Source organism: Mesoplodon densirostris, chromosome 16 (genome assembly GCF_025265405.1).
Source record: "Mesoplodon densirostris isolate mMesDen1 chromosome 16, mMesDen1 primary haplotype, whole genome shotgun sequence".
In the NCBI taxonomy this organism is placed as follows: Eukaryota; Metazoa; Chordata; class Mammalia; order Artiodactyla; family Ziphiidae; genus Mesoplodon; species Mesoplodon densirostris.
Window position 1 is genome coordinate 46,366,497 of NC_082676.1, and position 24,607 is coordinate 46,391,103.

Here is a 24,607-nt window from a genome sequence, read left to right on the forward strand (position 1 = left end):
CGCTCTGGAGCCTGCGAGCCACACCTACTGAGCCCGTGCGCCACAACTACTGAGCCTGCGCTCTAGAGCCTGTGCTCCACCACAAGAGTAGCCACTGCAATTGCAATGGGAAGGCCGCGCACCGCAACGAAGAGTAGCCCCTGCTCGCCGCAACTAGAGAAAGCCCGCGCGCAGCAACGAAGACCCAACACAGCCAAAAATAAAAAATTAATTTAAAAAAAATCCCCATTGTAATGATGAGGAGACGAAGGCACGGAGAGGTCACAGCACTCGTTTGTGGTCACAGAGCTGGGATTTGAACCCAGGCAATCTCACTCCAGAATCCACGCACCACTGCCTCTCAGAATGTCGTCCCTGCAGTCCTGGCATGTGGTGTTATTAGTCCGATTGGCCAAAGAGGAAACTTGAGGCTTACAGAGGGCAAGTGACAAAGCCAAGTTCATGGAGTTAGGAAGCAGCAGAGTGGGTGAAAGCCTGACCAAGAAAAGAGCAGAAGCACCCAGAGTGGGAAAACACTCCTGCTGGCCCGGAGACAAACTTAACTCACTCCTTTTATTTGGGGGGAGATGAGTGGCGAGTCTTGAAATGTCAGAAGCCAGCAGCGGTACAGAAGCGACCCAGCGGGGCTCTTCTGAAGCCAGTGGGGTGTGCAGGCCTCCTGGTCCTCTTCCCTCTCTTGGCTGCAAATCGACGTGGAGGGGGTGGGAGGTTGGATCAGCAGACAGGATGCAGCTGGTCCCGTGACAAGAGGTATGTGGACAGGAAGCCCGGGACAGCAGGCGCTGTGGGTGACCTCCCTCCGGAGCCACTGACCCCTGAAATTCCACAATCTTCAGCTGGCCTGAAGTTTCTGCTGAGCTGGTCTGGCAGGGGGGTAGGGATACACTTCTCTACGGGGCAGCAGCCTTCCCAGAACTGCTGCCCAGCTACGGTTCCCAGAAGCGAAAGCCACGTCACCAGCCCCACCCAGGACAGTGAGGAAGTCTGGCCAGGGCCCCAAAATGGCCTGGGCTCTGCCTGCCTGCCCCACCCCCAACCCAGAGAGTGGAGGGGAGGGGCGGCAGCAGCAAGAACCAGCCACCTGGGCCAAAGAGCGCACCAGGCTCCCCCCGTGCCTACTGTGTGCTCCTGGTCCTCACCCCCTCGCTTGTGCCCCATGTATTCTTGCTGCAGGTGTTTTCTCAGCACCTACTATGTGCCAGCTACTACAGATGTGCAAAAGGCCATTCATTCATTCATTCGTGCCTTTTTTCCTTCTTTCCCTTAACAAACATTTGAGCGAGGAGAGAAGTTACTGGAGGATTTGGGGCACAGAGGTGAGACTTCAAAGGCTCCCTCTGGCCTCTGGGGTCAAGGGCAGAAGCAGGGACCCATGAGGAGGCCACTGGACTAGCCCAGGCACCAGGTGCCAGGTGCACCAGGGTTGTAGGGAAGAAGAGGTAAGAACAGGTTAAATTCTAGATATGTTGTGAAGGTAGAGTCAACAGGCTTTGCTGACAGAATGGAGTTCGGGGGCTGGGTCAGAGAAAAGGGGACAAGTAGGGGTCAAGAATGACTCTGAGGCTTTTCAGCCAGAGCCACTGAAAGGATGGAGGTGCCACCCACGAAGATGGAGTGGGCTGTGGGAAGGACCAGTGTGAGGTCAGGCATCACCAGATACGTAAGAGGCTGTGAGGACAGAGCTGTCAGTGAGGAGGGGCGAGGAAGGGCCACCTGGTCCTACAGGGTTGGTGGGGGGCCAGGGGGCAGGTAAATGAACAAGAATCCTCCAGGGGGCCTTCCCTGGTAGCGCAGTGGTTGAGAGTCCGCCTGCCGATGCAGGGGACGTGGGTTCGTGTCCCGGTCCGGGAGGATCCCACATGCCGCAGAGCGGCTGGGCCCGTGAGCCATGGCCGCTGAGTCTGCGCCTCCGGAGCCTGTGCTCCGCAACGGGAGAGGCCACACAGTGAGAGGCCTGCATATCGCAAAAAACAAAAACAAAACAATCCTCCAGGGGAGGGACGGTGGCATGTGGAGAGGAAGGAAGAACGTCCCCCAGAAGGCATGGTGGGCTCCATGAGGGCAGGGTACGTGCTCTATCTTCTGGAAGCAGAACGCCTAGCCAGTGCCCAGCACAGAGCAGGTACTCAATAACTGACCATATGTACTTTACCTTATTCTGACTTTTACACTTATACAGTGCTTCCTTCATGCCAGGTACTATTCTAGGATGCTTTAAGACCCTGTATGAGATGAGTACAATTATTAAACCCATTTTACAGATTCTGAAGGATCCTAAGATAGGGAGGGTGTGGCCCATTTCCCATCCTACAAGACAGGCCCTTGGCTGCAGAGAGGGGTAGGGGTCATGGGGGATGAGAGCAGTGCAATCAGAAGGGCCGGAGGACAGCACTGTCTACCAGGGGTGGTAAGCGATTCAGACTCCATTCTCAGGGCAGTAGGGAGCCACTGAAGGCTATTGAGCAGGAGAGGAGCTGCTTTCCAGAAAGCCCACTCTGGCCTGCGTGTGGAGAACGAGTGCAGGAGCAGCTGACGGAAGAGGCGGTGCCGCTCGAGCTGCAGAAGAGAAGGCTGGCTCTAGCTCTGTTTGGGAGGTAGACGTGCCAGAACTTGGTGATGACTGGTGGCTGGGAGCTGGGAGCAGGGAGGTGGCCTTGGGCTGGAGCATGGGCGGATGGATGGTGGTGCGTGCCGGGAAGAGGCGTGGTCTTGCTGCGGAAGACCACGCACTTCGCCATACTGTGGACCTGGTGAGTCCAAGTAGGCGATGGGCCCCAAGAGGCATCCAGGAGGCAGTACGTCCTAGCGGCCTGGAGCTCAGAAGGAAGGCTCACGCTGGAGACCGGTTTGCAGGTCATCAGCTGTGGCTGAAGCCCACGGGGGCTGTGCAGAGTGAGAGACACAGCCTTGTCTGAGAAGGGAGGGACGGGGCTGGAGACCGTGAACCTCCTTCGTGGGATTTGGCTGGGCCAGAGCCCCAAGGGGGTGCACCATCTTGGGGACAGGCTGGCATCCTGTGCTAACAGCCACCTTATGGCAATGCGGACGCTCACGCTGGCTGCGGACACATTAAGTCCAAATGTCCACGGGAGGGGCAGCCGGGTGACTCCATCTAGGATCGTGGAAGCCACACCCATCCTCAGAAGGTACCAGTGCCCCCAGGGAGGAGGCTGCACCTGAGGACCTGAGTGCAGACGCCACCTGCTCAGGACCAGCGGCCAGCCTCCATCAGTCTGCAAGCCCTTCTCCTGCTTTTTTTTTTTTTTTTTTTTTTTTGCTGTACGTGGGCCTCTCACTGTTGTGGCCTCTCCTGTTGCGGGGCACAGGCTCCGGATGCGCAGGTTCAGCGGCCATGGCTCACGGGCCCAGCCGCTCCGCGGCATGTGGGATCCTCCCGGACCGGGGCACGAACCCACGTCCCCCGCATCGGCAGGTGGACTCCCAACCACTGCGCCACCAGGGAAGCCCCCTTCTCCTGCTTTATTTCTCTTCCTGGCACTTACTCCTCACTGCCTATCACACACGCATGTGTCCTGTTGACAGTCCAAATCCCCCAGAGAACACCAGCTCCTACAGGCTGTGCCCACCCTGTTCGCTGCTATAGCCCTACAGCCTAGCACAGTGCCTGGCACACAGTAGGGGGTGTCCATACATATTTGCTGAACGGAAGAATAAATGAACGAACTCCCCCTGGCTGTGTGCAGTGAGGCCTGGCCAGCCATCCCTGATGGAGGCAGGGATACAGCTCCCAGAGCTGGCATTTTCTGCCTCTTACTGTTGGATAAGCACTGACCAATTCTGGCTCAGAGTCTCCTTATATACCCCAAGGCAGGCACCACACCGATCTTGGCCACGCCAAGACGGGAGGGGGGAGCTGATCTCCAGAGAGCTGGTAATTGGGGCATTACCCTGATTACTGCTCATTGCCCTGATACACAGATCCAAGATGTCTCGGCCCCAAGATGATTAGATTTTGGCTGTCTTAGTGACAGTCACGGCTCCTGGCTCACCTTCTTCCTGAGGTCACCAGAAATCACCATGATTGCCCCCAATTCCTTGAGTCTTTAGAGACCATGCCCTGGGCCTTTCTGCCCATAGGTTCCACCCTTCCCCAACAGAGGAACATGGAAGGTGCAATTATTATCATTCCCTTTGTGGACATGGGGAAACTGAGGCCCAGAGAGGTCCACGAACCTGCCTAAGGATGCACAGCTAGTAAGAGGTGGGCCTGGGAATTGAACCCAGATCTTTTGGTTCTGGAGTCACAGTACAGCACCTGGCATGGAGGAAGCAGCCGTAAATTCACTCCTTTTATACACCTCTCTGTTTGCTCCTCCCAGCAAGCCCCGTGTGGAAGATGTGGTTAAACATTACCTGCACAGAGGAGGAAATTGAGGCTCCGGGGAATTCGGAAATAGTCCCAAGGTAACGAGGCTGGAAGTGATGAACTAGAACTTGGCCTCCACCACCGACCACTGTTTGCCCAGTCCTCACAGGAAGCATGTCTCAACAGGGACCAGGACTTTGGTCCTTGGGCAAACACAAAGCAGTAGCATGTCAGCACAGATAAGAGATCCCTGTTCATGGTGTGTCTGCAGACAGGCGGGGGTTGGGATGGGGCTCTCCCTCGATTTCTTTCTGTTGTCTCACCCTTTATCATTCTTGGCACGGTCAGGGACACACAGATGTGTGGGGACACCCACATGGGCAGGGACCCCAGAGCATCTAAGATGCGGAAGCGTAACTCTGAGCCTAAGCGCGTGGACTCTGCGCTGACTGGCTGGGAGACCTTGGCACACTGTGGTCCTCTCAGAGCCTCGGTCTCCTTCTCTGTGAAATGAGAGCTAAACCACTTGCCTCCTGGGGTGGTTGAGGGGAGGCAAAGAGACCATGGCTGGCATAGCTGGGTAGAAGAGCCTTAGGGCAGTGCTGATGGAGCAGGCAGCAAAAGCTCGTCTCCAAACGCCAAGTACAGACCCTGAGTACATGACAGTTGCCATGACAGCACAGAAGGGTCTCAGAGTACAAGCTGAGTATAAGAAGCTGGGCTTGAAAGGGCAATACTCATTCCATTTATATAAAGCCCAAAAGGACACAAACCAATCTTGGGGTTAGTGGTCAGGAAAGTGTCCTGGGGAGGGTGGGGCGGGAGAGAATCTTCTGGGGGGCTAGTCATGCTTTGTTTCCTGATCAGGTTATACACGCTTGTGTTTACTTTGTGAAGCTGGGCACTTGTCTGCATGCACATTGCAATAAAAAGAAAAAGAAAAAAACGATGGGTGAGAGGGAAGGGAATAGAGCAGAGGGTGCACGAGGCTATCGGGGTTTGTCAACGAAGGTCTCAGAACAGCCAGTTCTCAGGGCTGGTGGATCCCCAAAGACCCTGGAGTCCAAGCCAGCTAACACTTCAAGTCCCCCTAGGCCTTTGCCACAGGGCCATCAACCCTCTAGTTGCCTGCTTCCAGCAATGGAGCGCTCCCTCCCTCCGGGGGCAGTTCCCAGCTCCCAGCCACCTCTCATGGCCATGGAGGGTCATCTCCCCCAACGTCAACCAAATATCTAAGAGAATGCAGATGCATGACCTCAGTGAGTAGAGAGGGGGCAGGTGGCGAGCACATGTCCGGTCCTAACAGGCACCCGCCACTCTGCTTTGCACCGTGTAAATGAAGGCCTAGGGGTCGCTAGGGTGCTCGATTTTTCACAAGAAGCTAGAAATCCAGATTTGTATGTATATTACCCTGGTTTTGAAATGCTCAATTTTTAAAAACCACACCCCACATTTGTGGTCCCTCTGTGGCTTACAACCACCAGGTGATGTCCTCCTGGGTGAGTGGGTGTCCTGAGACATCAGAAGACCCCCAGTGAGAGGAAAAGAGCAACAGGTGAGACACCCCCCCCGCACCTTCCCTAAACTCCCTAAGCTCCGGCACCCCCAAACGTTCCTTCCTTCTGTCCCCGCGGGATGCGGCTGTTACGGTGATGAGAGGGAGCGAGGCTGGAGACACGCCATCACCGCCTGCCCTCGTGTGGCTGAGCAGCATCATTTTGTCAGTGAGGAATTCCAAAATTTTGCAAGCCCCATTGCTTTCCTCCTCAGGGGGTGTGGACGAGAGGATCAAAGAGCAGTCCTTACACCCCCCAGCCCTGCCCCACCCTCCCCATATGAGCCACAGACTCCCCACCTCCCTTGGGCTGTTTCCTCTGCCTCTCAGCACCCTCCTCCTAGGCCACCCTCTCAGGATGTTCCTGGTCAAACGCTACTCTTTCCTCCTCCCACCTCCCAGCTCTGCCTGTCCCTCTGTCCAAACATCATTTCCATTCTCATAAAGAGTGAGCTGTGCGCATCATTTTGCTCCATTTCCAGACCGAAAGTCCTCCAGGCCAGGGACTGTGTCTCATAGACGTCTCCTTGCGAACGCAGAGGCAGCCAACCAGTGACGGCAAAACTGAAGTCGTTGGCTGCCTCACTGTGGGTGTGTTCCTTCCTCCAGGCCTTTGTACATGCCATTCTCACTGCCTGGAATGCTGGCCAATGTTTACAACCAATGACTAATATGAGTACAGGGATGTTTACAATGCCTTTCATATTCACTATGTGTTGTTATCTTCACAAAAACCCTAGAGAGGGGCAAAGCAAGTCATATCCCCATGTTATTACGGTTTAGGAAATTGAGACCCAAAGAGGGAAAACGACTGGCCCAAGATCACTGAGCAAGTGGGTTGCAGAGCTGAGACTAAAATGCAAGTTTCTTTTTTGTTTTTTTTTTTTTTAAACTCATGTGGCTACCAGCCTGGGGTCAAAGAAAAGTCCTTCGACTTTAGAGGGGAAGAAAAGAAAATAAAGAATTGGAAAATTAGTCAGGAAAAATGCAAATAAAGATAACAGGTATAGGAATATTCATACTGAATAAAATGGAATTTAAGGCATCAAAGTATTAAAAGAAAGGTAGCTGTTTTATACTGATAAAAGGAGCAGCTCACCAAGAAGGTATAAAAATCAAAAACCCTCTTCTATTCGTATTGTATATTGTTTATAAGCACCTAACAACATACCTTCAAAAATGAAGCAAAAAACTGAGAGACCAGAGAAAAATGAACAGCTCCTCTATCATAGTGGGAGATAAATCAGGTAGAGAAAACTACATAAAAACAGAGAAAATATAAATGATATAATTAGTAAGCGTGAACAAAATATATTTCTAGAACTTTAACCCAACAAAAACACACATCCTTTCAAATACAAGAGGAACAGAAAAAAAATGGACCAGAAAATCCTACAAAGACGATCTTGACAATTCTCCATCACTGATATCATAGAATCTACAAATATTGACCATTATGCAATACATTCAGAAATCAACAATCAAAAAATAACTTTAAAAATTCCATCTACCTTAAAAAAATTATAACACACATAACACTTTTAATCAAAAGGGAAATTATAAACTATAATAATTAGTAGTGAATGACACTGTGTAACAAGACCTGTGGAATGAAGCCATAGCAGTGCTCAGAGAAAAAATTATAGCCTGCAGTTGATTTACTAGAAAACAAGAAAGACTGAGAACGATTGTTAGCCTCAGACAAGGAACCTCAGAATGGCAGAAACCTTAATTGACAGCAGCTCGTGTAGACGAGAGAACTGGAGGGTTTAGCTGACAAGTTCAATCAATACCAGCCCCAACTGGGGTGTGGCCACTACAAAGTATGATTGCAGGTGGTATCAACAGAGGTATGGGCTCCAGATCCAAGGAGGTGACAGTCTCCCTCCTCTCTGACTGGGCAGGCTTTGGGGGAGGCAATGGTTTTTATGTGGGACTCTGACCAATTAGATCATGCCCAAAGCCAGATTGAAGAGGAAGAATGACTGAGTGAATTATGGCTGTGTCATCTGAATAAGAGAATCACTGCGCTGGGATGGAAGAGGATGCTTACTACCTCCAAGGGGTAGAACCAAAGCCAGAAAGCAAAAGTTCCTGGAAAGCTAATCTGGCTAAATCCCAGGAAAGATATTCTCCCAGTTAGAGCTGTCCAACAGTAGAATCTGGTTTCTAGAAGGCCTACTCCCCAGAAGCAAGACTGTTGGGAAGCTGAGGGTCTGTGGGCTTGGAGGGCTGCCCCCGCAGAGATCTGGCGTCCCTCCTCTCTGGAGAAGTTCCTCTTTTAAAAAGACAAAACACTCTCTTGGCTGCTTCAGGAAACCCTCAGGCCTTCCGCAGTTCTCCAAAACAGCTCTTGGTGACTGTGCTCCCTTATTTCTAACCTAGAAACCTACTTCTTTAAACTCTGCTCCTTGGGCTGGATGGCTCAGAATAGTAGTTAAATGCATAGGCTTCCAGCCCTGGATTTGAATCCAGATTCTGCCCCTTCCAAGTTGCATCACCGGGTAAGTCTCTTCCCTGAGCCTCAGTTTCCTCCCCAGGGAAATGGGGAGGCACCCACGCATCTACCTGCCTCCACGACCCTCAGCCCCACCACTCCCCCTCTGCTTTAGGGTGTCTGCCATGCTGGGACGATGCTCATCGGTAAAATAATCTGTAAATAAAATGATCTGGGCAATGATCGGATCACCTGTGATGTCGGTCCTGGCCTGACCACGTGCACAGGGTTGCTGGGCAGATCAATGGGAGGTGAGCACCGACAGTGGACGGTGACAGGTGGGCCTTTAGCACTTGAATACAGTTTCCACGATGTGTTTAAACACAGTGGTAAAGACTGAGGACCCTGGAGCTGGCGGGTTCACAGCTATGTGACCCCGGACAAGTTACTAAAGCTTCTGTGCCTGTTTTTTTCATCTGTAAAATCTGGATAAGAGCAGTTCCTACCTCGTATAGTTACTGTACAAGTTGAGTGAGACAATGCAGGTCTCTGGCTCCTACTGGCCTTCCTGACCTCTCTCCCCAGGCCTCTTCAACTTGCTTCAACTCCATCCAACCACATCAGCTTCCTTGTTGTGAGTCAAACACACCTCAGGGCCTTTGCACTTGCTGTTCCTTCTGCTGGGATCACTCTTTCCCCAGATATCCACATGTCTATGTCAGGTCTTAGCTCAAAAGTCACCTCCACCACTAGACGGTCAGCTCCATGAGGGCCCTTGTTGCTGCATCAGTCACTGCTGTGTCCCCAGCCCCAGCACGCTTGCTGAGTTGAGTGTAAGCAGCGAGCCCCACGCTGGCACTCAAGATATGTGCGTTCCTGTCACTTTTAGCTTTGCAAACTGGCTCTGCAGGCCGGAGGCTGTTAGTCCCTTCACAGTCCTGTTGCTTAGAACACCTCCTCCCTCTCAGGAAAGCTGTTCCACCAAACCCTTGAGGGCCAAGCTTCTCTTCCCCTCACCAGGACCCACCTCCTTCCTCTCTCTCTGGAGGGAGGGGGAGGGGGGACTCAGATGCCAGCCCAGGTGGTGAGCATCCCCAGTGAGTCGCAGCTCCCAGGCCTGCTTTGGTGAAGACTTGGATTTCTTAAGTGACGTCGAGAAGATGAGGAGTCCCAAGGGGGCCCCAAGAATGAAAATGAGTCAGTCGGAGGCAAACCCGAAACCTCAGAGGCATCACCACTTCTTGGAAAGGCGAAGATGTGTGCATTTAGACAGAACTGTGCATGCAGAGCGGGGGCAAGCAGCAGGCCCGGAAATGGGGCCAGTCGGGCGGATGAGACCTTTTCTAGCATCCTCTCTGGTTCCCTCCACCTGGCCCGTTCCTCCAGGGTCTCTGCTTCTTGTCCTTCTAAATGTCCCTCCTCAGAGAGACTCCCCCGACTCCACCCCCACACTGCTTCCAAGCACTGTCACTATGTGACACGATACTGTAGGTGCCTGTCATCCTGTGGGAGATCCTGGGGGCCAGGTGTGTTTCCGAATTCAGAATTACTCAGATTAGAGAAAGGTCATCTTGTATAAAATACCACCCATCAAAACTACCCCTGCCCCCAACGGGGCCCCAGGAGCACACTGTGATCAATCACATGAACATCTCTGCAGCAAGACACACGAGCCTTCACACCAAGGAGAATAAATAAAGCCTCCAAAGAGCCTCGCGTTTAGTTCATGTCAGGTCTTGCTTCCACTTGGGTGATGAGAACGCTTCCGGTTTTCAGAGCTTGTGGATTTCGAATGTTAGATAAGGAGTATAGATCTGTGTATGTTTGTTTGTGTACTGCCTGTTTTCAGAACTAGAAGTCGAACTCCAGGGGAGCAAGGACTTTGTCCAGGGCTCTATCAGTAGCACCTGGCACCTTGCCTGGCACACAAGTGCCCAATAAATATCCGAAGAAGAAATGAATGAGGAAGCCAGGCGCTGGAGGTGAAGAAGTGACTCTGTCCTAATCGGGGAGAGAAACAGCAATCACGGAGCTGTGGGCAAGGTATCTCCAAAAATCATCTCACGAATACCGCCCCCTCTCCCCTCCAAACACCCATTTCACTGACAAGCAAACTGAGGCTCAGAGAGGTTAAGCAACTTCCTCCAGATCCCACAGATAGGAAGAACAGCAAGCTCACATTTGAACCTGGGGCCCCTGTCTTCAAGCCTGTGACCTCCTCTCTGCCTCAGGCTCAGAGAAGCAGAATGACTTGGCTGGAAGCAAAGCAACAGGGGTTACGGGCCATCAGATGCAGGGTCCCCCGGTCTCTCTAGGACTCTGAGCCTCCACTGGGGTTCTCCCATCCACATTCCTGCAAGGGCAAATTCGTACAACATCTAGGCAAGCCTCTCTTCTAGCCGAGCCAAGGGAAATCTGGTCAAACAAGACTGGCATGTCTCCACGGTCCTGAGGAATGCTCCAGAAGATGTCCCTCTTGGCCACCCCAGCAAAGTGGCACAGTGGGAAAGGACAGAGGTTGGGAAGGAAAGCAGGTTTGAATCCCTCCATCTGTCACTCTTAGATGTGCTCTTAGATGTACGACCTTAGGCAAGGCCACCACACACATCTCTGAGTCTTGGTTTCCTCACCTGCAAAATGGGCAGATTAAATGCCATCCAATGGGGTTCATTTATTTACTTAACAAATATATAGTGCTTACTTTACACTGGGTGCTGTTCTGTATGCTTGACGCTTATGAATTCAGTTCATCATCACTACAAATGGTATAAAGTAGACACTATAATTTCACAAATGGGGAAACTGAAGTCTTGAGAACTTGGCTCCATAAGAAGTGGCAAAGCCAGCATTTGAACCTGTGCGATCTGGCTCCAGAGTCCATGCTCTTAACCTCCAAGCTATATTTCTTGACAGCTAACAACAGACATGGATACTGACTGTGGATGTGTCGTGTTGGAAATTGTGCTAAGGAGCTTATAAAACATGATGCCTTTAGCACTCATAGAAGCTCAATTTTACAAACGTGAGGAAACGAAGCACCCAGGGGGCCTCTGTCCCTGCCCCACTCCCAGGTGCCATCAAGGGCAGTGGACATTTGATCCCAAACTCTCTCCTCAATCCGGGGGTAGGGATAGGGGGGTAGGGGGATAGAGAGAAGGGGGTCCAGGAAAGGGTCTCTCTTCTCATTTCCTTGATACTTCATTTCAGCTCCTCTTCTGCATCTGAACAGCAGGAAATTGTGAATGCCTTCGGGGACAGCATTCCTGCCCCTCCCTTGGCTTTCCGTAACCCTAGGCTTTTGCTGTACAAAACACATCACAGGGGCTTCCCTGGTGGCGCAGTGGTTGAGAATCCGCCTGCTGATGCAGGGGACACGGGTTCGTGCCCCGGTCCGGGAGAATCCCACATGCCGCGGAGCGGCTGGGCTCGTGGGCCGTGGCCGCTGAGCCTGTGCGTCCGGAGCCTGTGCGTCCGGAGCCTGTGCTCTGCAATGGGAGAGGCCACAACAGTGAGAGGCCCACGTACAGCCAAAAAAAAAAAAAACAAAAACAAAAAAACACATCACAGTTACTCAGTCACTGCCCAGAATTTGGAAACCCTTAGGTCATCCCAGGCCTGCTGGTAACTGGGCGTGTTGTAACCAGGGTGACTGGTTAGTGGTTTTCCCTCCCTGTGGCCTTCCCCCAGCCTCCCTCTAGATTTAGCTCCAGAGGTCCACGGTGGGGCCCAGGAATCTGGATCGTGATTCTTATGGTTCAGGCAAAGGTAAAATACACTGGCCTGCACTCCTCGGCATGGCATTCAAGGCCTTTCACAACACTCCCCACCTTTCCATCCATTACTGGCTTTTCCCCTGCTCCCTGAACGAACTCCTAGCCTTTATCCATGCTGTTCCCACTGTTCCCTCTCATTCTGCACCTACCAAGCTCCTCTCCTCCTCTCCCAGGGCTGGCTCAGAGGTCCCTGCTCCATGAAGTCTGTCCCATTGACCCATGAATGTTGATCACCCCCTACCTGTGCTTCTTCTCTTCCTCATAGCTCTCCCCAACTGCCCCCCGAGAGGGAGCTCCTTGAGGGCAAACACCAGTGCCCTGAACAGCACTCAAGCAGTGCCCAGTGAGTGCTAATGAGTGAATGAATGGCTGGGGTAGGTCAACCCCCTTTCTATACCTCAGCAACCTCATCTGTTCTCATGGTGGGGCTAGCTGAGTTCAAGTGGCCTTTGTAGGACTCTGGAAACCCCTGACTGTGGGGGACACCTGGACAAAAGTAAACCTGAGCCTCAGTTTTCCCACTGGACTTAAGGATTTTAATAAAGGCACTGTTGTCCCAGCAAATGTCTGGTGATCCTAAAAGGCCACCCACAGGGGAGGAGTTGCAGGGGGGCGGGGGTCATACCTCGCTGCAGAGGGCAAAGGCTGGGATTCAAGAAGGGTAAGTGCTGGCCTGTGGGTGACGTGTGAATCCCAGCAGCAGGCACCAAGTTTGCTGGTCCCCAGACTGTCCTGATTATAAGAAACATAGATTTTGTTCAAGAGAAGAAGAAGAAGGAGAGGAAGGAGAAGAAGAATCTAGATTCCTGGGTTTCCTGAATCGGAATCTCACCAAAAAGCCTGAGAAGCTGCACCTTAAGTGAATCCCCTGGAGAATTTGTTTATGGGGTAGTTTGACAAATGTTGACATGTGGAGGGCAGTGGGCTCTGGTGCCAGAATGAGTGCGTTGGAATCCTGCTCTGCACTTTTTTTGTGGGCGTCACCTTGGGCAAGTCATTTAAGCTGCCTGTGCCTCAGCAGTTCTCATCTGCAAAATGGCCACAATAAACACAAAGCACCGACCAGAAAGGTTATTTTGAACTTTAACTCAGAATACTTTCAGTGCTCAGGGCAGGCCCGTACAACATAAGTCCCAGCAAATGATCGCTATTATTGGGCCCATCCAATATTCAAATAAGGAGAGCAGAGGTCGAAAGGGCCTTGTTTCACCAGATTCCTCGATCCAAATCCTCACCGACTTCCTGTGCGCGGGGTGGGGGGTGACTGCCCAGAGAAGACGGGGGAGGTTGGTGGCCCAAGCCCTGCCTCCCCCCACGCTCACGACGTTCCCAAGCCCCTCCAAGAGGCCGCCCCTCTGACGTGTTGCGGACGGGGCGAGTTTGGGGCGTGTGGGTGTCTGAGCATCAGCACTAGCCTCCCCAGCCCCGCTTCAGGTGCGCTGGGCGGAATGGACGGAGCCTCCGCTGCCCCTCGCGCGAAGAGGAGCCGGCAAGTGAGCAATCCCCACTGGGGATCGGGAAATCCCGGGGTCCCCGCCACCTGGCGTCCCGGCGGCGGCCCAGCGTTCTATGGACCGCCGCCGTGTGCCCGGGCCGATCCCCCAGCCTCCCACCCGTGCGCGGGCCCCGGGTCCTACCTGCGCGCTCCGGGTCCAGTCGCCGCTCCAGCGCCGGAGCGGGAAGTGGGAGACACCCCGAGCGGCCGTCCCAGCCTTGGCTGCGGCGGGCGGGGCTTTCCTAGGCCCCCTGCCAGGCCCGCCCAGCTTCCTGCGCCCCGCCCCGCTCACCCCGCGTTTCCCTGGGCGCCCTCCCGGCAGAGGCGCCGACGGTCACAGCTGCGTCCCTGTCCCGGTCCCCTCCGTCCCCGCAGTCCGAGGGGCTGCCGATCTCTCCCGGAGGCGATCCCAGCGCCCGGGCCCCATGGCCGCTGGAGGTCACACCCCAGAGGGGAGAACTCCGCAGGGCTTCCCCTAGCTCTCAGAATAAAATCCCAGCTCCGGATGGAGCCTCCGGATTTGGCACCAGCTGGTCCCACCGCCCCTGCTCCTGCCTGTCCTGCTGAGGCCGCTCTCTGCCTCTCTAGGCACAGGGGGCAGGTCCGTTAAGGGTTGGGGGGCTGGGCATCTTTAATCCTGCTCCCCTTCCCGACAGCCCAACTTCTGCTGGTTGCGGATGTGTGTTCTTCTCTTTAGCAAATGTTTTCTGAGCGCCTACGATATGCCGGGCTCCATCAAAATGTAGATAGTAAAACAACTCTTCAATCAACAGTTAGTACCATCTGGCAGACCCCTTTCTAAGGCCATGCATATATTAACTGACAACTACCCTGTGAGGGGGCTATACTACTGTCCCCCAGTTCACAGATGGGAAAACTTGCTCAGAATCATGCAGCCGGTGTGGGATTCCAACCCATGCTCCATGGACCACTAATCACTGCACACTGTAAAAGCCCTGTTGGAGCCCAGAAGGTAGGGAAAAACAGTAAATGAATAAAGTATTTCAGGTAACAAGAGATACCAAGAAGAGAGTAAAACAGAGAGACCTCCTCCAGGAGGAGTCCTCGAGGAGGAGACATTTGAGTTTCTAGCCTGAAGGGGATAGGGGCAAGACTAGTTTAGAAAGTGAGAACAGCAAGTGCAAAGGCCCTGGGGTGGGAACCAATTTATCATGTTGGAGGAATTGCCTGAAGGCCAGGTTGGCTGGAGAGCCTGAGGAGGGAAGAGGGGAATAAGGTCAGGTAGGAGGTGTGCAGACCCAGGCTAGATAGTGCTGGGGTCCCCTCCTAAATGTGAAATCTTCTTTTGCCCCGTCTTTGTGTCTCTGAGTTTGTGCCAAGTTTTATCTGGAGACAGTGGAAGTCTCACTTTGGGAATGTGTGGCCTGGGCTGTCTGCCCTCTTGGCCTCCTGAACTGGGCTCCAACCCTGTTTTCTGCATCTTTAAGTCATTCTTCACTCTTCCCTCGCCTCCACCAGACCGACTGCCTCTGCGTCTGTGTACTAACCCCACTGCTTACTATGGGACTCTGGGTGAAGTGGCTCGTGCACTGTGCCTCAGCTCCCACATCTGCAAAGTGGGGATGATCACAGGCCCCACCTCATAGGGTCTGAAATACATGTGATGAGATGCATGAAAGGTTCTTGGAGCAATGCCTGGCACATAGTAGGCACTCAATAAATGTTCACTGTTGTTCTGATCAGAAGGAAGATGAGAAGCCAATTCAGAACCTGCTTCCTCCACCTGTTTGCTTGGTTGTGAAATGGGGGTAAAAACAGCACTGAAAAGACAGGAAAGGATGGGGCAGATGTGGTTGGATGTGAAGACATTTGGGAAATCTGGAGAAAGGGAATATGGGAATTCTTTGTACTGGCCACTTTTTTGTAAGTCTGAAATTATGTCAATATAAAGAGTTAACGACCCAACGCAACCAAAAAAAAAAAGAGTTAACCAAAATAGGGCATTGTCCTGAAGCCTTAGAAGGATAATAAATGTAAAGTTTGCCATCTCGCATATAGTTGCACTATTTGGATTCCTGCCTGAGCTGTCCAAACTTTGTCAGTGGCTGCTCTGTGTCAGGCCTTGGAGGGGGGGTTGGAAGCCCCAAAGTAATAACAACTCAGGCCCTCAACACAGGCGGTTACCAAGTTTGGCCTCAATATGAGCTCAGCTCACATTACATTACTTGTTTTTAATCCTGTCTTTCAGGTTAAAATTTTTTTTTAATTTTAGAACAGTTGTAGATGTTACAGAAAAATTGTTAGTACAGAGAGCTCTTATATTACCCTCTCCCCTGTGCATAATTTCCCCTATTAATAACATCTTGCATTAATACAGTACATTTGTAACAGTTAGTGAACCGGTATTTATACATTATTATTAACTGAAGTCTGCTCTTTACATTAAGGTTAACGCTCGCTTTCTTCTGAGCTGTTCTGTGGGTTTTAACAAATTCATAATGACATCTATTCACCAGTACAGCAACATAAAGAAGAGTTTCACCTTCCTGAAAATCCCCTAGGCTTCACCTCCTCCTCTCCATGAACATGGAAGCCACTGATCTTTTTACTGTCCCTATAGTTTTGCTTTTTCCAGAATGCCATATAGTTGGAATCTGACAGTATATAGCCTCTTAAGACTGGCTTCTTTCACTTAGTAATACGCATTTAAGGTCCCCCCATGTCTTTTCATGGCTTGATACCTCATTTCTTTTTAGCACTGAATAATATTCCATGGTCTGGATGTACCACTGCTTATTTAGCCATTCACCTACCGAAGGACTCCTTGATTGTTTTCAGTTTTTGACAAGTATGAATAAAGCTGCTATAAACACTTGTGTGCAGGTTTTTATGTGGACATGTTTTCAACTCCTTTGGGTAAATACCGAGTGTGATTGCTAAGATCATATGGTAAGAATACATTTAGTTTTGTAAGAAACTGCCAAACTCTTCCAAAATTGCTGTGCCATTTTGCATTTCCACCAGCAGTGAATGAGTGTTCCTGTTGCTCTGCATTCCTGCCAGCACTCGGTGTTGTCAGTTTTGGGGATCTTAGCCAGTCTAGTAGACGTGTAATGGTAGCTCATGGTTGTTTTCATGTGCAAGTTCCTTAAAGATATATTATGTTGAGCATATTTTCATATGCTTATTTGCCATCTGTGTATCTTCTTTTTCATCTGTCAAGATCTTTTGCCCATTTTTAAATAGGGTTGTTTGTTTTCTTGAGTTTTTAAAAATTCTTTGTATATTTTGGATACAAGTCCTTTATTGGACATGTGTTTTGCAAAGATTTTCTCCAAGCTTTGGCTTATCTTTTCATTCTCTTAACAGAGTTTTTTGTAAAGTGGAATTTTTGACGTTAAATGAAAGTCAACTTATTAAAAAATGAAAGTCAGCTTATTAAGTTTTTTCTTTCGTGGATCATGCTCTTGGTGTTGTTATCTAAAAACTTATTGCCAAACCTAGATCCTAGATTTTCTTCTATGTCATCTTCTAGAAGTTTTATAGTTTTTCATTGTACATTCAGGTTTATGATCCATTTTGCATTATTTTTTGTGAAAGGTATTAGAAGGTCTATGTATAGAATCCCTTCCTTCCTTCCTCCCTCCCTCCCTCCTCTCTCTCTTTCTTTCTTTCTTTCTTTCTCTCTTTCTTTCTGTTGTCTGCCTGTCTGTCTGTCTCTGTCTCTTTCTCTCTCTCTCTCAGCTCACACTTGGGATCCTTGAGCTGACATGTGAGAAGTCCAGCTACCCTGAAGCCACAGTCCCGGAGAGAGAACATGGAGAGAACACAGAGAGACAGAGAGAAAGGCCGGAGGAGCCCCAGCTGTACGGGACTTCCCAGCCCAGGCCCAGATGTGAGCAAGCAAGCCCTCAGGTGTTTCCAGCTCCCATTCCTGAGCCATCCCAGCTGACACCAAGAGGAACAGACATGGGCCGAGCCCACTGAACCCTGACCAAATTGCAAAGTCACCAGCAAAATGAATGTTGCTACTGTTTCAATCTGATGCCAAGTAGCACAGAGACAAACTGTCCCACACTGAGCCCGGCCAGGTTGCAGGTTCATGAGCTAAATAAATGCCACAAAGTTTGGGGATAGTTTGTTTTGGAGCCATCATACCTTGACCTGCTGCAGACCTACAATACTCACCTCTCACGTTCTTCCTTGCCAACAGAACCCAGACTTCATCAGGGCAGCGATGTACCCTCCCTGAGGCAATGGAACATGATTTGTTTCGGCTAATCATGACAGTCCCGTTCCAGCTTTCCTAGCCTCCCTTGTCCTATGGGTGGCTGAGTGACCCAGTTCTGCCAACTAAACACACATGGAAGAGTGTATGTGGGGGAATGCTTCCTGGGCAATGTTAGTATTCCTGACAGAAGGGGTCTTGCGGCTGTGAACACAGACCATCCTGCCGCCAGGAGGGAAGGCCAAGACAACCGCAGTGCGGGAGTCCTGATGTCTGCGGACTACAGAAGCAACTCCAGCAAGAGCCGATATCTGGAATTCTTGTAAGGTGAAAAGAATTTTCCAGACATGGGAGCCCTGACATCTTTGAACAGCTGAACCACAGCAACTGTGGTCTACCTCCAGACACCATTTCTCCACAGGAGAAATTTTGACTTTTTGTCATTTTGCAGTTTTTAACAGAGCAGATCCAGGGGGTTTATTTCAAGAGTTGGAGCTATCTGGGGCCTCCAAGCTGGCCTGGCTCACCTGGTTTTGGGGGGTGAGGACAAAGGGATTGATAACAACCCTGAACCAAGCTCTGTGGACATAGCCAGCAGACTGTGTCAATGGGGCTGAGGGTTGATCCCTTTTGCTACCACCCTTGGGGCAGAATGACATCCAATCAAACCTCAGGTAGCACAGGTTCGATAAACAGGCTTTCTTCTAAAAGAAAGGAATGATGATGATGGTGGTGATGATGATGACAATGATGGTGCTGCTGGGGATAATCATGGTGGTGGTGGTGGGGATGATGACCTTAATGATGATGGTGGTGATGTTGATGATGGTGGTGATGATGATGACAGTGATGGTGCTGCTGGGGATAATCATGGTGGTGGTGGGGGGGATGATGACGTTAATGATGATGGTGGTGATGTTGATGATGGTGGTGATGATGATGACAGTGATGGTGCTGCTGGGGATAATCATGGTGGTGGTGGTGGGGATGATGACGTTAATGATGATGGTGCTGCTGCTGCTGCTGATGGTGGTGGTGGTGATGATGATGACAATGATGGTGCTGCTGGGGATAATCATGGTGGTGGTGGTGGGGATGATGACCTTAATGATGATGGTGCTGCTGCTGCTGCTGATGGTGGTGGTGGTGATGATGATGACAATGATGGTGCTGCTGGGGATAATCATGGTGGTGGTGGGGGGGATGATGACGTTAATGATGATGGTGGTGATGATGATGATGATAGTGGTGAGGGTGTTGAAGTTGATGATGATGATAAGGATGGTGGTGGTGATGGTGATAGTGATGAGAGGATGATGTTAAGAGCTGACATTTACGTAGTAGTGTGGCATTATGTACCAGACTCTGTTGTAGGCTCTTGTCATATATTAATTAATCCTTACAAAAACTCTCGGAATTAGGTACTATGATTAGGTCCATTTACAGTTGAGGAAAAGACACAGAGAGGGTAAGATACTTGCTCAAGATCGCATAGCTGGTGAGTACTGAGTGAACACACTTCCTCAGGAGAGAGAAACTCCTCTCAGGAACCTAACTGACATTGCAACACTGTACTTGTTGCAGTATGCATGATTTGCCATCTGGGAGGAATGTACACAGAGCTTAGTGTTTCTGGCTGAAGACCAGTACGCTCCTGCCTGCTTACTTCACTGATTTCCTGGGACAAAGGAAAAAAAGTCCTGAATTATACTGTCTCCAGGGCTGCCTTCCTCCAGGCCACCGCGGACTCAGCTGTCAGAATTCACAAAGTTACATCTCTCTCTCTTTTGGTTGAGAATCTCCCTGTGACTCCTCATTGCTTAATGGTTAAGCCAGAGTTTCTCAACCTTGGCGCTATTGACATTTTGAGCTGGATATGTCTTTGTTGTGGGGAGGTGTCCCATGCATTGTAAGATGTTTAGCAGCATCCTTGGCCTCTATCCACTAGATTCCAGAAGGCTCCTGCCTGTTGTAGCAACCAAAATGTCTCCAGACTTTGCCAAATGCAAAGTCGGGTGGGAAGTGGTGGTGGCCCCAGGTATGGAACTACTGGGTTAAAGGAAACAGGCTTCCAACCTTTAAAAGGTAATTTGACCACAGGGCTCTCAGGGGACCCTCCCATCAGACAGCGGGCTTCCCAAGGGTGAAGACCCAGCCTTACTTGGCTTATTTCTCTTCCCCTGAGGTGGATCTGTAGCTCAGAGCAATGAGGACTCAAGAGATAGTAGTCAAATTGAGTACAACCAGATTGTGATCGGGGTAAAAGGATACAAACAGGAAGCGTGGGGTCTACCAAGGAGGGAGGCATCCGAAATGGGTCCTGAGTGCATCTCTGAAGAGGAGTGAGCTGAAGTGGAAGGTAGGGCAGCATTCTGAAGGAGACAAGAGGGAAGATGGGCATCCAGGCAGAAAAAGCAGCACGAGCAAGGGGGTGGAGGTGTACAAGTATATCTCAGGGAGTGCCGGGCTGGGGCCAGCAATGCAGCTTGGGGCCATGTTACAAAAGGTCTTGAACACCAGCCTCAGGTGATGTGGAGCGTCAAAGGATTCCAAACCAAGGTGAGAGAGATTCTACCGTGGGTTATAGAACAATCCCTCTGGCAGTTGCATGGATGGTGAATCTGAGGGAGACACAGCTGGTGACCAGCTGGGGTGTTGCAATAATCCACATGAGAGCTGAGGCCCAGCAGAGGGGAGAGCAAGAGGCAGAAGATTCTAGGCATGGCAAGAGGCAGTGTCTTCCTGTTTCATTGTGGATAAATTCTAATCCTTTCCAAGAGTGAACAGGCAGATATAAAATTTCCGGCCCATAGCAAGTGATTAATAATATGAGCTTCCCCTTCTCCATCTCTGTTCCCTGGGCTGGCTGTGCTCTTCTTCCATTCCTCAGCCTGCAGAAACCACTGTCTTTTTTGAAGGCCTGACATCTCCTCAGTGGAGAAGTCTTGAGCTTCCCAGACAGGGTACCTCCTCTGTAAGTCTATGGCCACCTACACAATGCCCTTGTTTAGGAGTTTTGGGCACCTTGTGATTTTGTGCTTGTTTTCTCTATTAGACGTGAGCTCTTTGCGGGCTGTGACTCTGTCTTGTTCATTTACTCTGTGAACCGATATTTATTGAGCACCTACTATGTGCCAGGCACTGTGCTATGTACTGGGATACAGCTACCAACAACAGTCTTGTATTTCCAGCACCCACAGAGCGCCTGCTGAGTGAGTGAATGAATTAAGGTGTGGACTGTGGGATCGTTGAGGCGGCTGAGACCTACAGAGCTTCGGTGAGTCACCCTCGACTGCCCAGCAGGAAGTGACCAAGGGGGAGCTGAAGCCCAGACAGTTAAAGAACGTGGAAACCAGCTCTGGCACACTGGGGCTCCACGTCCAATGCTTTCCTGTGATGTTTCTGTGTTCCCTGAGTGGCCTTTAGCTGGTCCTTTAGTGCCGTCTGTGTCTTTGGTCTTTAATTCAGCTTACCTCTGGCTGGGTCTTTTCTCTTCTCCTTCGGACCCTCAGACATACCTCTTGGGAAATGTCATTTCTCCAGACTGGACTCACTTCCATTTCTTGGAAACTTGCCATGTGCCCAGTGCCATATAATCAATTGTCCCATTTAATCTTCAAACAACACTGTGTATCCCCATTTTATAGACGAAGATGTTGAAGCTCAGAGAGATTAAGTAACTTGCCCAAGATCTCACAGCTAGCAAGTGGTAAAAATGCACAATACCCAATATCCCTCCTACTCCACAGCCTGTGCCCTTGACCACTCTGCTATACTTCCTCTCTGGGATTCTATCTGGGAGGTATATCTGTGGGCTTCTTTGCCTTGAGGGCAAGACCCAGACCAAAATGAGCCACTGACTCTCCTGACTTTGACCATCTTTCCATGCACATGTGCATTCACACCCTACACACCTGCTCCCATATCCACAGTCACAGAATTAGCGTTACTTTAGAAGATGCAGGGCCATTCTGGGACAAAGGCCACAAAGATCAGGCTATGATGTCATCCTCATAAAGACAGTTCTTTGCCTCAGCATGTCCAGAAGGAAGTTACAAGGATGAAAGGACTAGTATGGGACATGGAGAGAAGAAAGTTGAAAGGCTAAAGTCTCAGGGCGATTGAAGGAGTTTATAGAAAATGATGGTTAAGAAATCAGAGATATACAGGACAATAAGATACGCAGGAATGGGGCCTTGGGAAAAACCAGGCTGGTTTATTTAAAACCCTGTCACCCAGAACCCTGGGGTTTATTCATTCTTTCAGTGAATATTTATTGATGCCTATTATATGTCATCACATCCTGGGAGCTAGGGACTGCAAAAGCAAATAAGACATGGTCCCTGTCCCCAAGGAGCTTATGGTCAGCTGGAGGAAATCATGGCCAAGTAATTAGGGTACAATGTTATACCAGTTCTGAGAGCGAAGCATGAAAACAGAAGTTTTCTGGAGGAAGGGCCAAACGTGGAACATCTGATGGATGAGTAGGCGTTCTCCAGTCTGAGCGTGAGTGGGACGAGGTGGGGAGAGTGATTCGGGGAAGAAACACAATTTGCAAGGTTATTAAGAGGAGACCAACTACTGGGGTAATTGATATGAGATCAAAAAAGCTGAGGGGACAGGGAGAGTGACAAGACAGTTGGAAAAGAAACACAGGGTTCTGGTCCAGGAGAATAGTAGCTTTTAAATCTCTTTGATTACAACCCACAGTAAGAAATGCATTTTCTATTCTGGCCCGGTACAATCACACACACACATGCACATGCACACATGTGTGCATGCATGTGTGAAACAAAGATCAACAAAGCAATATTTTGCACTGCAACTTGCCATTCATTCTGATATGTTGTATTCTGTTCTATTTTGTTTTTCAAATGTTGGTCAGGGGTGAAATAAGCTTATCACAAAATAGTACACATCGTATGATTTCATTTATATGCAATTCTGTAACAGAAAAAACTAATCTAATCTACAGTGGTATAAATTAGGTCAGTGGCTGTCTGGGCTGCAGATGGGGTGGGGCAGGATTAAAAGCAAAGAAGTGAAAGAGAACTTTCTTAGGAGATGAAAATATTCTGCATCTTGATTAGGGTGGTGCTTACATGACACATGCATTTGTCAAAAATAAATACATAAAAATAAATGCATGGGAGGGAACTTTCTGGGGTGGCGTTGATGTTCTATATCTTGATAAGGAATTTGCATTGCGCAGGTGAATGCCTTTGTCAAAACTCATCAAGTGGTACACTTAAGATTTGTGTATTTCATTGTATGTACATTTTATATCAAAAGGAAAAAAATTGTGGGCAAGTAGTGAACTGTAGTTGATGATATGCATGCTGATGTGTCAGGAGAAAGTATTCTGGTGTCAGCAACTCACTTTTTGAAATGCATCAAAAAATAAAATAGATTGGTGGATGGATAGAGGAATGGAAAGATTTACAGATACGTGATAAAGCAAATATAAAAAGCTGTTAACACATGTCAAGACAATTCAATGAGGAAAGGCCAGCCTTTTCAATAAATAGTGCTGGAATAACTGGATATTTACATACAAAAGAATAAAGTTGGGGACTTCCCTGATGGTCCAGCGCGTGAGGCTCCATGCTCCCACCGTGGGAGGCCTGGGTTAGGTCCCTGGTTGGGGAGCTGGATCCCACATGCATGCTGTGACTGGGAGTTCGCAATGCCGCAACTAAGAGTCCAAATGCTGCAACTAAAGACTCTGCATGCTGCAACTAAGAAGTCTGCATGACTCAACTGAGGGATCCTGCATGCCGTGACGGGGATCCTGAGCGCTGCAGCTGAGACCCAGTGCAGCCTAAATAAATAAATAAATAAATAAATATTTTTTAAAAAACCAAAAAAACAAAAGAATGATGTTGGACCCTTACCTCACATCATATACAAAAATTAACTCAAAATGGATCTAAGACCTAAATGGAAGAGTTAAACTATAAAACTCTTAGAAGAATACATGGATATAAATTTTCCTGACCTTGGATTAGGCAATGATTTCTGAGCTATGACACAAAAAACACAGTCAACAAAAGAAAAAAGAATAAGTAAGTTTGACATCATCAAATTTAAAAGCTTTGGGGCTTTAAAGGACACCATTAAGAAAGTGAAAAGATAATCCCCAGAATTGAAGAAAATTTTTCAAAATCATATATCTGATAAGAGACTTGTATCTAGAATATGTAAACAACAACAAAAACTTGCACACAACGGCATTATGCATAATCCCCAAAAGGTGGAAACAACACAAATGTTCATCCACTAAGAGTGGATAAATAAAATGTGCCATATTCATACGAGGGAATATTATTTGGGAATAAAAAGAAATGAAGTACTGATACAAGCTACAACATGGATAAACCTCGAAAACATTGTGCCAAGTGAAAGAAGCCATCTGTGAAGGATCACATGTTGTGTGATTCTATTTAGTATATACGGAAGGTCCAAAATAGACAAATCTAAAGAGCCAGAAAGTAGATTATGTTGCCCAGGGTTGGAGGTGGGGATGAGACAGCAGGAGATTGATGGGGTTTCTTCTTGGGGTGATGAAAAGGTTCTAAAATTGATTGTGGTGATGGTTTGCACAAATCTGTGAATATAGTAAAGCGATTAAATTATACACTTTAAATGGCTGCATTGCATGGTTTATGGATTTTATCTCAATAAAGCTGTTTAAAAATGTTAATGTAGACATAAATGAAACAATTGATAAATTGCACTTCACCAAAATTAAACACTTGTGCTCTTCAAAAGATACTACTAAGGAAACAAAGAGACAAGCCACAGATGGTAAGAAAATATTTGCAAACTATG

At 49.4% G+C, this 24,607-nt stretch overlaps 1 protein-coding gene across 12 annotated transcripts in view; it reads right to left on the minus strand.

Moving 5' to 3' along the window:
- Positions 1–13,801, minus strand: part of IL4R (interleukin 4 receptor) — a 39,960-nt gene extending 26,159 nt beyond the window's left edge. For 5 of the 12 annotated variants that reach the window (XM_060078148.1, XM_060078147.1, XM_060078146.1 and 2 more), the window contains exons 1-5: positions 13,730–13,764; positions 8,826–10,320; positions 7,054–7,139; positions 4,375–4,530; positions 548–680 (exon numbers count right to left, since the gene is read on the minus strand). The gene's annotated coding sequence lies outside the window, so the exon portion shown is untranslated. Of the gene's footprint in view, positions 1–547; positions 798–4,374; positions 4,531–7,053; positions 7,140–8,825; positions 10,321–10,498; positions 10,561–13,729 lie in introns of those variants that run through there. The other 7 variants (XM_060078140.1, XM_060078138.1, XM_060078142.1 and 4 more) reach the window with 7 other exon arrangements.
- Positions 13,802–24,607: the final 10,806 nt, after the last annotated feature.